Raw genomic sequence first — 12,481 nt, 5'->3', positions numbered from 1 at the left:
GAGCAGTGGGTGCTGTTCACCTTAACTTTTGCGATGACTTTGTGCGCATAGTACGGTCAGTGTAGCCCATTTGGTGACATATATACTGGATAAGCAGACCGCTAGATGATGCAGAAAATTGGTTGATACTGTTTAATGTCTTTATGATACAGATGCTGTGACAGAGTACATCCTCAACAAGATGATACCAAATCAAGGGGGCACAGTCAACAGGCTAGTGGTTAGGGTTGCTAGTTAGAGGGACCTCAGCAGGCTGGAGAAATAGGCTGACAGGAACCTCATAAAGTTTGACAAAGAAAAGTTGGGGGAAAAAAAAAATAATATCTGTATCTAGACCATGCACAACAATACAGGCTGACGGGAAGGCAGTGTTACCAGACAGTGCTCAGTGCCCCAGTTGGACCCATCAGTGGTGTCCCTTTGCGGTGAAGAAGGTCAACAGGGTCAACTGAAAGTAGGTGATATCAGAGTGTTGCCTGCAGGTCAGTGGAAGGGATTGCTCCCCTCTCTTTGGAACTTGTGCGACCACATGTGCATACTGTCTCCAGTTTTGAGCTCCCCAAGTACTTGTCACGTTGGAGCTGTTCCACTGAGGTGGTTTAGGTTTTGCAGCACGTAACATTTGAGGAGGCTGAGAGAGCTGGGTTTGCTCAGTCTTGGGAAGAGAAAGTAGAGGGAAGATCATCTTGATGTCTTCAACTGCCTAACTGGATTGTGTGGAGAACAGAGAGCCAGACTCTTCTTGGAAGATAACAGTGATAGTTTGAGAGGCAACAGACACAGGCTGCAGCAAGTGAAATTCCAATTAGACAGGAATAAGGACGGCTTTTCATCTTGGGGGCTGTCAGATACTAGAACAGGCGCCCAGAGAGGCTGTGCAATATCTGTCCCTGAAGTTACTTACCTGGATGGAGCCCTGAGCTACCTGATCTAAGTTGGGCTGGTTTTGTATGGGGCACTGGACCAGATGACCTCCAGAAGTCCCTTCCAACCTAAACTCTTCTGTGCTTTGATGATGTAATGAAACCGGTTTGGGTGATGCATACCATTAGCAGGAATGCTACATACTAGGGAGTAAGCAATAGTTGTTACCAGGGAACAACTCCAAAGATGTCTTAGGAACTCGTGCCAGAGATCCATGGTGATAGAGGAACAAGACAAATGAAGACAACTTCCTCCAGTTGGAAAGTCCAGGTAATTAGCAAATCGATTTGTATTTTACTGGAAAGATTCTCTTTCTGCCCGTCTCTACTGACAGAAGCCTGTCAAAAGGCCAAAGTTGTGTTGCAGAAATTAGCCGCTACTCACAGCCTAATAAATACTAAGAAAATTCATCTGTTTGCACGTAGATGTCTCTGCAACTCTGTGTTTTTTCTGCTTTTTATACCACCTGTGTGACTCATATATGTGGGAACTGGCCTTTTTCTCTTTTCCTTTTTTTTTTAGAAGTAGCTGGCAGTTAAATCCTTCCATGATAGCAACCTACAGCAGAGCAGAACCACCTCTGTGGCCATCCATGCTACAGGCTGTTTGCTATTGAAGCTGAAAGCACGCTGCTGAGGTTAGCTGGGCAGCGTGTAGAACAGCATGGTTGTGCGGTGGGGCTTTGGCACAGATGTCGCTGGAGCTGGCGAACATGGGGAATTTCCGCATACAGGGATGGGAAGCCTGCAGATCGTGGTTCACTTGTTCCCCTCCATCAGGTGCTTTGTGCTTTTTTGGGTGTCTAGTTGCACTGGGACTAAGTCCGTATAGGACTGGACCGCCCTATTCTTGACAAACACTGGGAATCTGCTAATTCCTGACATTAACCTGCAAAGCCGGTGGTATGCAAAGCTGAAGAAACAGTAGGCTTTTATGGGAAAGGTTATTTCTTCACATTTAGAAATGGAGGGAAGATTGCCGTGCACTGCATGCTACTCCTTTCAATGCATGAAAGCTTTACACGCAAAATTATTTGGGTTGTAAAGAGGAGTTTTCTAAGGGAAGAGGGATTAGCAAAAAAGGAATTTCTTACCTGTGTGTCTGTGTGGAGCAGCCTTTACAGGAATTCTATTTTTCTGTCTCTCTTGTGGCTGTACCTATAAGTAAGGCTGGACTTTGATTGGGCAAAGGTTGATTTAAAAGATGATTTATTTAACCAAGTTTCACTGAATGTGTTCAACACCTTGTTAGGCTGCCTTGTCCTTGCCTGCAGAAGTGCTAATCATATGCATTTCTCTGCAGCTTTGAATTTTGTTCTACTAATAATTATACTTGAAAAACCAGTCAAGGAGTTCATCCACGGCAAGCCTGATCTTTGCTCTGGTCAACAGCCTTCTCCAGCCGTAAGGAATGTCTTAAAGGGAGCAGGTTTGTGTTGTGAGTTGACCTGGGCCAGCAGCATTCGACTGCAGATCAAGAGGTTACTGGTTCAAATCTGCGTCCCCATGTTGGATGCCAAAAGAGGATTGTGATGGGTAACCTCAGACAGCAGTCAGGTGCCCATCGAGCCACTTTCATTCCCTTCCTCTAAAGGAAAGGGGAAGAAAATAGGATGAAAAAAAGGTAAGGATGGTAACTGGGATGGGCTTGTCACTGAGAGGTAGCCCTGACTGTTGAGGCCATCAAACACGTGAAACATGCAGTGCAGTGGGGTGACCCATGTGAGTAAAGCCTCCCTGGAACAGAGGGGGGAGGTAGCTGGGCTATCAATATGGTGAAGCCTGGCAGATTTGCTGTACTGGACCACTGTTCTGATTCTGCCAAGGTGAGGGCTATGTGTTCACTGTGGTGGAAGTGTCTACTGGGTGACTGGACACATACCCTGTAAACCATGCCATTGCTTGAAATGCCATCCTGAGCCTTGAAAGTCAAGTTCCGTGTCATGGTACCCCAGAAAGAATCAAGTCAGACAGTGCAACTTGTTTCTGAAATAACCTCATACACTCCTGGGGCCAAGAAACGCGGCACTGAGTTGGTGCATCATGTCCCCGTCACCTGCAGGCTCTGGAAAGACGGAGAGATACAACGGATTGTTAAAGACTGTGCTGAGAGCAGTGGGCACTGGGGAATGGAAGCAGTGGGAGCAGAAGCCACTTGGCTGGTTACCATCAGATGATCTACTAACTGGCCAAACAAAGCCCCTACGTACTGTGGGAGGAGATGAGGTCCCCACAGGACATGTAGGTAAGTGGCTGGGAAAGGCAGTGTTGGTTGCTCTCCCTTGGGGAAAGGAAAGCCCATCTGTGCGATTGTCTTTGCTCGAGGACCCAGATGCACTTGACGGGTGGTGCAGAAGGAAGTGGGAATCTGGTTGTGTATCTCGAAGAGATTTATCTCTAGGGGAAAATAATCTGTGATTTGACTTATGTGATATAGGAAGCAATACAGCAGGAATTGCCTGAACCGATGGAGAACGAGCCTCGTGAGGAGCCACGTGAGTGCAGCGCTGACCCAGCCCGAGCGGTCTTGGTGCTCAGCAATCCAACATGCTGCTTCTCCTGTCCTGAGTGATCTCCTTGGCAGATAGCACCGAAGTCACCGACTGTTCTTATGGACATTTGGGGGAGGGGGAGCATGGCATGGGAGGATAATATCTGTCAAGCGACAAGGTATAATGGTTAATGAGGATGTATAAACCTATTGGATGTAAAGTATGTAATGTAAGCTGTAAGTAAGGAGGAATTTCAGGATTGAGAAATAGAGTGGAAAAGTTTGAGTAGGATATCGAAATCAAGCAGTGTATGAATGGGACAGAGGACCCTTAGATACGTCGGATCATGTGTGACCTGAGCATGATGTGAATGGTACAGAATAAGGGGTTGAGATTGTACTGAGTCTGGCTGTGATGGAGTTAACTTTCTTCATGGCAGCCTGTGTGGTGTTGTGCTTTGCATTTGTAGCTAAGACAGTGTTGATAGCACATCACTTTTTTGGGTGGTGTTGAACAGCCTGTGCTTCCTCTCCCCTGTGCCCTCCCAAGTGAGAAGGCTGGGGATGAGCAAGAGGTTGGGAGGGGACAGCTGACCCGAACTGACCAAAGGGATATTCCGTACCATTTGATGTCATGCTCAGCATTAAAACTTGGTGAAAGGAGGAGGAAGGGCAGATGTTTGTTGTCATGGCAATCTTCCCAAGCAGCTGTTGTGCATGTTGAGTTGCTGCTTTCCATGAAGTAGCTAAAGATCTGCCTGCTGATGGGAAGGAGCAAATTAATTCCTGGTATTTTTTGGTTTTGCTTGCATGTGCAGTTTACTTTTCCTATCAAGTCAATCCACGAGTCTTCTTGCCTTCCTTTTATTTTTTCCCCATCCTGCAGGAGAGGAGTGAGAGGGAGTCGGGGTGGGTGTTTGGCTGTTGGTTGGGGTCAACCCACTGCAAGGGCAAATCTTATTCACTGGCCATAGGCATGTATAGGATATGTTTATAGACACGGACTGAACCGATGGTGTTTCTAATGCAGGGGGAAGCCTCCAAATTTGAGATCTTGGTATACCAAGATACTTAACGAATTGATCATGTGAAGTTCTTGTTAAAAAAATCTCATTCAATTTTAGAAAGCTTTAAAATTACATATTTCTCTCATTAACTTGCTGTGGAATTGGATTATTAGAAATAATACCTGTGCTTTCCTTGGCTGTCTGTTCCAACTGTTTAATTCAAAGGAGAGGTAATAGAAATAAGCATTACCTAAATGCGCTGCAACAGAAAAGTCATTGGTGTCATAAAAGCCTGACTGTAATCCACTTACTCTAAGTGGATTTACAAGCCTGTTGTGACTAGGAGTTGTTCCTCTTTGTGTAAAATACAATCTAAAAAACCAAGTGAGTGAACCCTAATGTTGTAAGCACCAGAGAAGTCAGACCCTGCCCTGTCTCCCGCTTGCAATCTTTCAGACGAGGAGGACAAAGACTGGATGAGGAGGGACATAAGGGAAGGAGAATCACAGTGGCTCGTAGTTTCTCACTAAGCACAGTGTGAATGGGAACACATGCAAGAATCTCAGGTCAGCATACAAGGAAGCATTTGAAGCAATGTAGAGGAATTAGAGAGGAATGAAGGCAGGTTAATTAACATTGATAATATATGGCTATAAGCTGGCTTCAGTGGAGGTGGGCTGGCTGATGTGGATAAGGTGCAGCTGTGGCTGGTTCCTGCTAAGTAGTTAAATAGCTCTAAGGGGTATGAAGAGGGGCCCTGGATGAAGAGAGACCTGGAAGAAGCAGAGGGAGGAGAGAGAGCACCCCAGATGTAGGAGAGACAAGGACTGGCCCCAGGAGAAGCAGGGAGAAGAAGGGGACCCAGATGAGGAGAGGCTGGCTGGAAGAGGAGCCCCAGGTGAAGGAAGACTCCAGACGCAGCAGAGGCAAGAAGGAGGGTGGACTGGCCTGAAGAGGATGAAGAAACAGCACGGACAGTAGATGAACTTTAGAAACCTTGTGGGGGATCGGTGGCTGTGCCGGGGCCAGGTGTGGAAACTGCTTATTGAAGTTAACCTGGGATGGGGTGGTAAAAACCTTCTTGCAGCTGGCTAGTTTGGATAGTGCTGCGACAAAGCAAGATGTATTTTTTTATTGTAGTGCCACTGTGATAGTCACTTGAGGTCATTTTGTGTCCAGACAAGCCTTTTCAAGAATAAGGTGCTACACAAATGTAAAATTTTAGCAAAACATAGGAGCATTCTGTGTTTCTGGAAGGGAAAGTACGGTCGTGTTCCAAATGGGAAGGAGGTAGAGGGTGTGCAGCAGTGTCAAAAGGCTTTGAAACGGGAGTTGGAGGAGACAGTCCACAGACTACTCAAGTTTCTGGCATGGTGAATTATGAAATGTTAGTAAATACAAATGGCAAGGGGAAGGGTCTCTGAGTTGAGGCTGGGGGTTAGCCCTAGGGCCGTGACAGGAGGCTGCATGGGAAGCTGATGGCTAGGTGCGAGGAGGGTCTATCTCCATGTGTGCTCAAGAACAGGACCCTGCGTGTCTTAGAGCTGATCTTTGTATCTGTGGGGCTGAGGTGTAAATTGTGTGGAAGGTATGCTAATGCATCCAATGTTGACAAGCCCTTGAGGCCAGAAATTCTCCTGTTCTTCCACCAGCGGAATGAAAATTATTTAAGAGTGGGTCAGAGTAAAGGCAGCTTGCACGCAATGTTTCCTTTTCTCATTCTTGAACCTTTTGGAAGAGTGTTCTCAAGCATTTTCATACAGCTACAAAAATGAGGAACCTAACTAGAAAAAAACCCCAACCAACCACAGGTTTTACCTTTTAAGACTTTGGGAAAAGTGATAAAACCTGGGAAAACCTCTGAATTCACAGTATTCTTATATTGCAGGAGTTGGCTGCTGTGACTTAGGTGGTGTGGTTCTGTTGGCACAGGGATTAGACTCGGGGGGGGGGGGGGGGTGTCCCCGCTTTCTCCAAAGTTATGTCCCTTTTCCTCTGTAGCTTGGTTATAGTAATACAGGGCCCTTTGTTCCTATCCTCATTGCATTCTTCTGTGGGTTAACATTTACGAAAGATTTTTGATCGCTCTTTCTGACAAAGCTTTTCTGATGTTCGGTCAGAAGATATTCTGTGATACTTACCTGTGTTACCAAAAATTATTAAATATGAGCATTTTTTTAGTACTTGTAAGTGATCACATGGTTTCCTCAGCATGTTGGTAAATGGAGGGAAGCACCTGTATTTTTAACTTCCCTACTTGCTAGGATCTCTGGCTTTAGTAAATTCATGGATTTTGGTGAGTCCTAGCCTTCCCCTAAAGCAATATCTTCTCACTTTCTGGAGCTTCCAGCAGGCCACCTGGAACAACAGCACTGCCTGTAGAGATGTTTTGGTATTGTCTGTCAGAGACAACTGATTTTGACCCTTCGGGAGGCTTTCGAAGAAGCTGGCTTGAACACATAGCGGTAAATGCCTCAGCATCCTTGTCCACACGTTTTCTGTAACAACCTGAAGAGCCGCCAGACTTCAAGGAATGATGAACATGTCCTCTGCTGGCACATTGGCGATGGTGACAGTAAAGGCAATGGTGTTTTTCCTACTTAGCATTTGAAACAAGATGAGAGCTGTGCTGCACGCCTTCCAGTAGCCTGGAACTGGGGGTACCTGTGGCTTGCTCCAGAGTCTGACGGTGCTGGCAGAGGGCTGCAGGGTGGAGAGCCAAGCCTGGTGTGGCTGGTGGTGGGCCAAGGGCATGGTCTCGGTGCTGTTTGCTGAAGTCTCACTCTTTGCCAGGGGGTGTGTGGCACGGGTCTCTTCCTGGCCCTGTTTTGGACACAGACATGAGGAGACTGTGTGCCCCTTCGTGCCTGGATGATGGCCCTTATTTAACCTACTTATTCACATCACATCTGAAGAGTTGACGCAGATTTATGTCAGAGTAGTTAAAAAAACGAGAGAAAGTGTGTGCTACAAAAAAAAGAGAAAGAAAAAAATGTAGCTACCCTCTGGATTACTTCTGGTTTTTTGTTTTTGGGGTGTTGGGTTTTTTTTTATATAAGCAGGTGGGGGGGGGTGCCTTTTTTTTTTTTTTTTTTTTTTTTAAATTGTCACTCACCTAGGTTGTGTTAAGAAGAGATGAAGAAACCACCTTTGTGGCTAACCACTTTCCTGGCTGTTCCACTGCGTGAGAGGAGTAGAAAACAGAGCTGTTAATGAAAGATCAGTAAAGTAGATCTTTAATGTTTATAATGCAAGTGTAAAGTTACAAAGGGCAGTTGACTAAAAGGTGCCTTTTATTGTTAACACAGTTGTATGTGAAGTCCAATCCTAAATTTGAATTAATATAGTTCATATGTTTGGTTCTGAAAATAAAGCTGTGCTCAAATGATATATATCGCTGCAAGCGTTGTTCTGTTGACAAAAGGTTTATGTGGACATTTCGCTACAAAAATATTCCCCCTCTTAAATCTTTATGATGGTGACTATACCAATCATGCTGAACTTTCTTGCCTGGGAGCATGTACATCCCTTAAAAATCAATGTAATGAGGGTTTCTAAATGGTGCCTGTTTACCTGTATTTCTTGCTGACCACAAGCGCTCTAGTCTCCTTGCAGTGCTGTCTCTTTCTTGCACACGTAACAAACTAGTTAATGAAAATCCATTTTCAAATGCAACATGTTGGGAGAATACAGGCTTATCTGTGTCCTCTGCTGACTCCAGCCGGGACAACTGCGAAGCTGTGCCCTGCTCGCTGCCGAAGACGATGCCCCCGCTGCCAAGCTGGCAGGGTGGTGCGCCTGCTCCAAGCTACTGCAACACGATGTATTAACAACGTGCAACATCACTTTCGATTTATATTAATATGCCAGGCTGTGACCTGCGATGGCTGAGGGCTGTGGTTCGCAACCTCTGTCAGGTAGAGAGATGCCCCCTGAAGAAGTTGCTGTTCCCATCCGAGGGGGCAGTGGCCCCTTCAGCCGAGGGTTTCCTTCCACAGCTGAGCCTGACAGGGGCTGTGAGTCAGAGCCTTGGACTCTTTTAAGGTCTCCTTCAGCAGAGTGATACGAAGGCATATTTTATTTGTTCTTGTATTTAAGCTGTTCAAAACCAGTGCAGCCCTTTCCCTTTGCCCCTTGTTTTGCCAGTGATGGTTTTTCCACTGAAGTTTGGCAAGTATTGCGTAAAGCGCTGTGTGGTTTTGTTACAGGAATATTTGGTTCACTGGAGTCCTCCTTAATCATAAGGCAAAGTCCATTTGAGCTACCGAATGAATATTCATCAGTCGTCCTGCACATAGCCAAGTGGTAATTAATTCTTTCTCTTCTGGTGACCACATGCTTCTGATATGGTAAAGAGAGTCGAGGGGGGAAAAAAGGGGAAAGCAAACAGAAATGACACTGCCATCCTGCTGGTTTGCAGAGGAAAGGGAGAATACCCCTCCTTCTAACATTTTGGGCTTATGTCTTCCAAAAAAATGGGGGAGGAGAAAAAAAATAATCATTTGCTGTCCCTGTGTTTGCAGCAAAGAAAGGCACTCTGTTATCCCACAGATCTGTCGTAAGGAATTATAGTGGCAGTCCTCTTCCCCCAAGCTTTGCTTTTTGTGCTTTAAAGATTGAATTGCCTTCCCTAGTGGTCTTTTTACTGGAGAATATAAGCTATGAACAACAGTTTCTTCTTTAGCTGTTCAGCAAATATTCCATATTGATCGTGAATTTGGGCTTTTAGATGCAGAATTTTTTACTCACGTAACTGTGAGGTGTGTCTGCAGCTTCTTTGCTGTTGTGTCAGGTTGAAGTCAATGTTAAAACCTGGAAATTTCTGTTGAAGCAAAAATCTGAAGGTCTGAAAAATGAGGAATTATTTGAGCTAAGTGGACTTTTCGGTGGAGCTATGTGTTTGTTCACAGTAAATGGCTATATGCATGTATGTATATTCAGATGTGCGCACAGCGGTCAGGCTGTCTGCGGGACTGTTTGGATACAGCACCTGAAGTTGGTTTGATTAATGCTGCTCAAATGACAGCGCCTTTGGAATTCTTGTCTTCCCTCTGGCACTCGTGACATGCGGGAAGACTTTTCTTTCCAGCTCCTCCTGTTGGGCATTTTCTGGACATGTATTTCTTCAGTTCTGCCTTTTAATTGCTGTATCGTTCAGTAGTCTTTGGACATGCAAGATGCTGAGACATAAGAATGTTATAAATCTACTAGTCTGCCTTTTCCCATTCAGCACGTGATGCTTTCTTTCTGCCGGGGTATGTACCCTTATAAAACTGTTGGTTTTCTTCTGATCAGTGGAAGAACAGAGTATGATACTTAGATCTCAGTTGCATGTGCATGTCTTGCCCCCTGGAGATGGATTTCTGAATTTGATAGTAGGCTGTGTTCCTTTTCGTTTAAGCTTTTGAAATGTGTAAATAATGACTGTCTACTTTGCTGTTTTCGTCAAGGAGCAGGAGGAAGAGATGCTTATACCATCGCTATAGAAAACAGATACTCTTCCTCCAAAAACACAGCCCTGTGAGTCAGGAGGTATCCAAGCCCCAGGCTTTGGCAGCAGCAAGCGTGAATCCCTTTCTCTTTCCATCTTCCGTTCCTCTTCCTGCTGCCTGTGTCCCTTCTCGTCCCATGCTCCCCCAGGTCTGTAATCGTCCAGGCAATGCCCCTAATTTCTGTATTAACCTCTGTATTATTGAGTATTTCATTTCACTTCGTCAGTAAAGATCCTATTCCGACATTTCACTGCCCCGAGCTCCGGCTGACCTGACGCCTGGAGGAGTAAGGTGCATTAGCGTCAGCAAATATAAATGATGTTGCTTCATGGAATTCAGGAGAATTATTTTGACTCTTTTCCTGTATGCCAAGGGCCTAACTTTTGCTTCAGATTTCTTACTGGTTGCATTTCTTACTGGGTGTACCCACTCTTGCTAGAAGAGGCATTTAAATTGGAGTAGCATTTGTTTATCTCTTTTTCTGAGATCCGTGGTCGTAATGGAAGTCTGAACGTAGCCTTGATGGCAAAGAGAAATGCAAAAAAAGTTCCCATCTTCTCGGTCGCTGGGTAGTTGCTTTTGTGTTGGGGGAGCTGTTGCATTCTGCTCTGATGTGCCTTATACGATGCTTTCAGAACTGTTAATAGAAACGTGGGGGTGGATAATGCCTGCTCTTTATTAGTTCTTGTCACTTTGTGGCTTCGAGAGGCTCGCTGTCTGCTATTACAAAAGGGAAACGGCCGCTGCTATGCTTGGTGCTGCAGCGGTGCAGAATGCAGCCCTTTTCCTGCGTAACTATTGAAAACTGTTACTATAAGCTTTGGGAGGAATATAAATCTAGACACTATTTGAATCCAAGATCACTTTAATAAGACAAAAAAGCCAATACAAAAATAAATTATTTTAATATGGTGTAAAAGCCAGTAGAGTTGGTTATGAGCTTATATTTATTTGTTTAAAATCCCCTCCAAACAAGCAACAGATCCTACCAGAAATCCATGCCCCGATACTAAGGACAGTAAATCTCCATAAAATGCATACGTGGAAATAAGGTTGGCTTGATTATAAAACTGGTTTGGTGACAAGCAGAGCTTGTATCCTTGATTTCAGCTGGAAGATTACACTCAAACCTTCTATTAAATATCCACCTACATCTCAGCATGTTTCCTGCCTGGAAGATCATCCTGAGTGACATGGCTATATCTGCGCCTAAAAAACTACGTGATCCTGAAATACTGAACTGGGTCCGGAGCTGGAGCAAGCGGGACATACCTTCTCGAGGAGTAAAGACCAGGGAAGGAAAGAGAAAGATTCTGCTATCCACAGACAGAGCTGTGTTTCCCTGGGCAGGCTGTCCAGAGGAGAAGGAATTTAAAGCTCTGTGTCACCGGGGAGCCCAGCACGAGCCTGAGTGACACTCGTGTGTGCAGTGCAGCTCCACGGTATCCGAGTCCCTGTCGCCAGTGACAAATCCCAAGAAGTGAAGCAGAAGTAGTTTGTGCTGCTCTCCTGTGCTTTTTGTTTCACCTTTGCAGGTGGGGAGTTGTTACCTCTTGGTTTTAATTTATCTGGGCACATGAGACGTTCCCAAGAGAATCCTTTAAAGTTTTCCTAAACTTAACCCCAACTTGCCACTGAGTCAGCATCTCTTGTTTTAATGTATTTTAAGCTGCTGCTATGTGACTTAACTGTCATACCTTCTTTAAAGCCCACTGTGTCCTTTTGAAGAGGGTGATGGAATAAAAGCCCTCTGTACCTGTGTTTAGGGACAGTAAGGTGTAAGGAAAAAGTAGCTGATGGGCACCTAAATCCGATAGGCATTTATGTTAAGTAAGGGAATTGAAACCAAGTGATGTTATTGTCTAAAATTCTCCTGGGGTCAACTTTGTGAGTGGTGGTAAATGGTTATATTACTTGGAGGGTCTGATCGCTTGACTATGTAATATTATGAAGTTACATATTTAATCATCTTAGGTAACAGCGGGGCATTGATTTCTCAAGACTTATTGCTTTTGTGTTATTTGATTGACATTATTCATTTTATTATTTTGATTTTCAAAAAAAAAACCAAAACCCAAAAAAGAAGGTGCATCTTTTTACTAATTGGTACCTGGATGGATTCTCTTTATAGTTACAGAATATGTATATCCTGAGGTACAAAATTTGTAAGCTCTTCGTGTTCTCTTTAAAATTAGCTCTAAATTGCTTCACAGCATGATTAATAAAAATAATGATCACTATGGAAAAAAGCCTCATGTTTTAATTCAGTGTAGAACTCTTGGGTTTTGACATTTTGGGGTTTTTAAATTATTTTTATTCTAGATGTATAAAAGTAAAAATGACAGCCCATTTGTCATTTACAGAAGCCAACGTATAAGATGCATAGTGATGAAGTGGCGTTCTACAAAGGAGACCCAGCAAAGTAAGTCATAAACTGAGGCAAAACAGGTGAGGGAAAGGGTGCCTTTTGGTCACCACTGAGTTGTAGGCCCATGCATCCAAAACGCGGTCCTGCTGTATGATCAGGGCAGGGACAAGTATCTGGTACAGGTTACAAGCACTGCTGGA

The sequence above is a fragment of the Falco cherrug genome, chromosome 2, assembly GCF_023634085.1.
Source record: "Falco cherrug isolate bFalChe1 chromosome 2, bFalChe1.pri, whole genome shotgun sequence".
Taxonomy (NCBI): Eukaryota; Metazoa; Chordata; class Aves; order Falconiformes; family Falconidae; genus Falco; species Falco cherrug.
Note: the sequence above shows the minus strand (reverse complement) of the source record.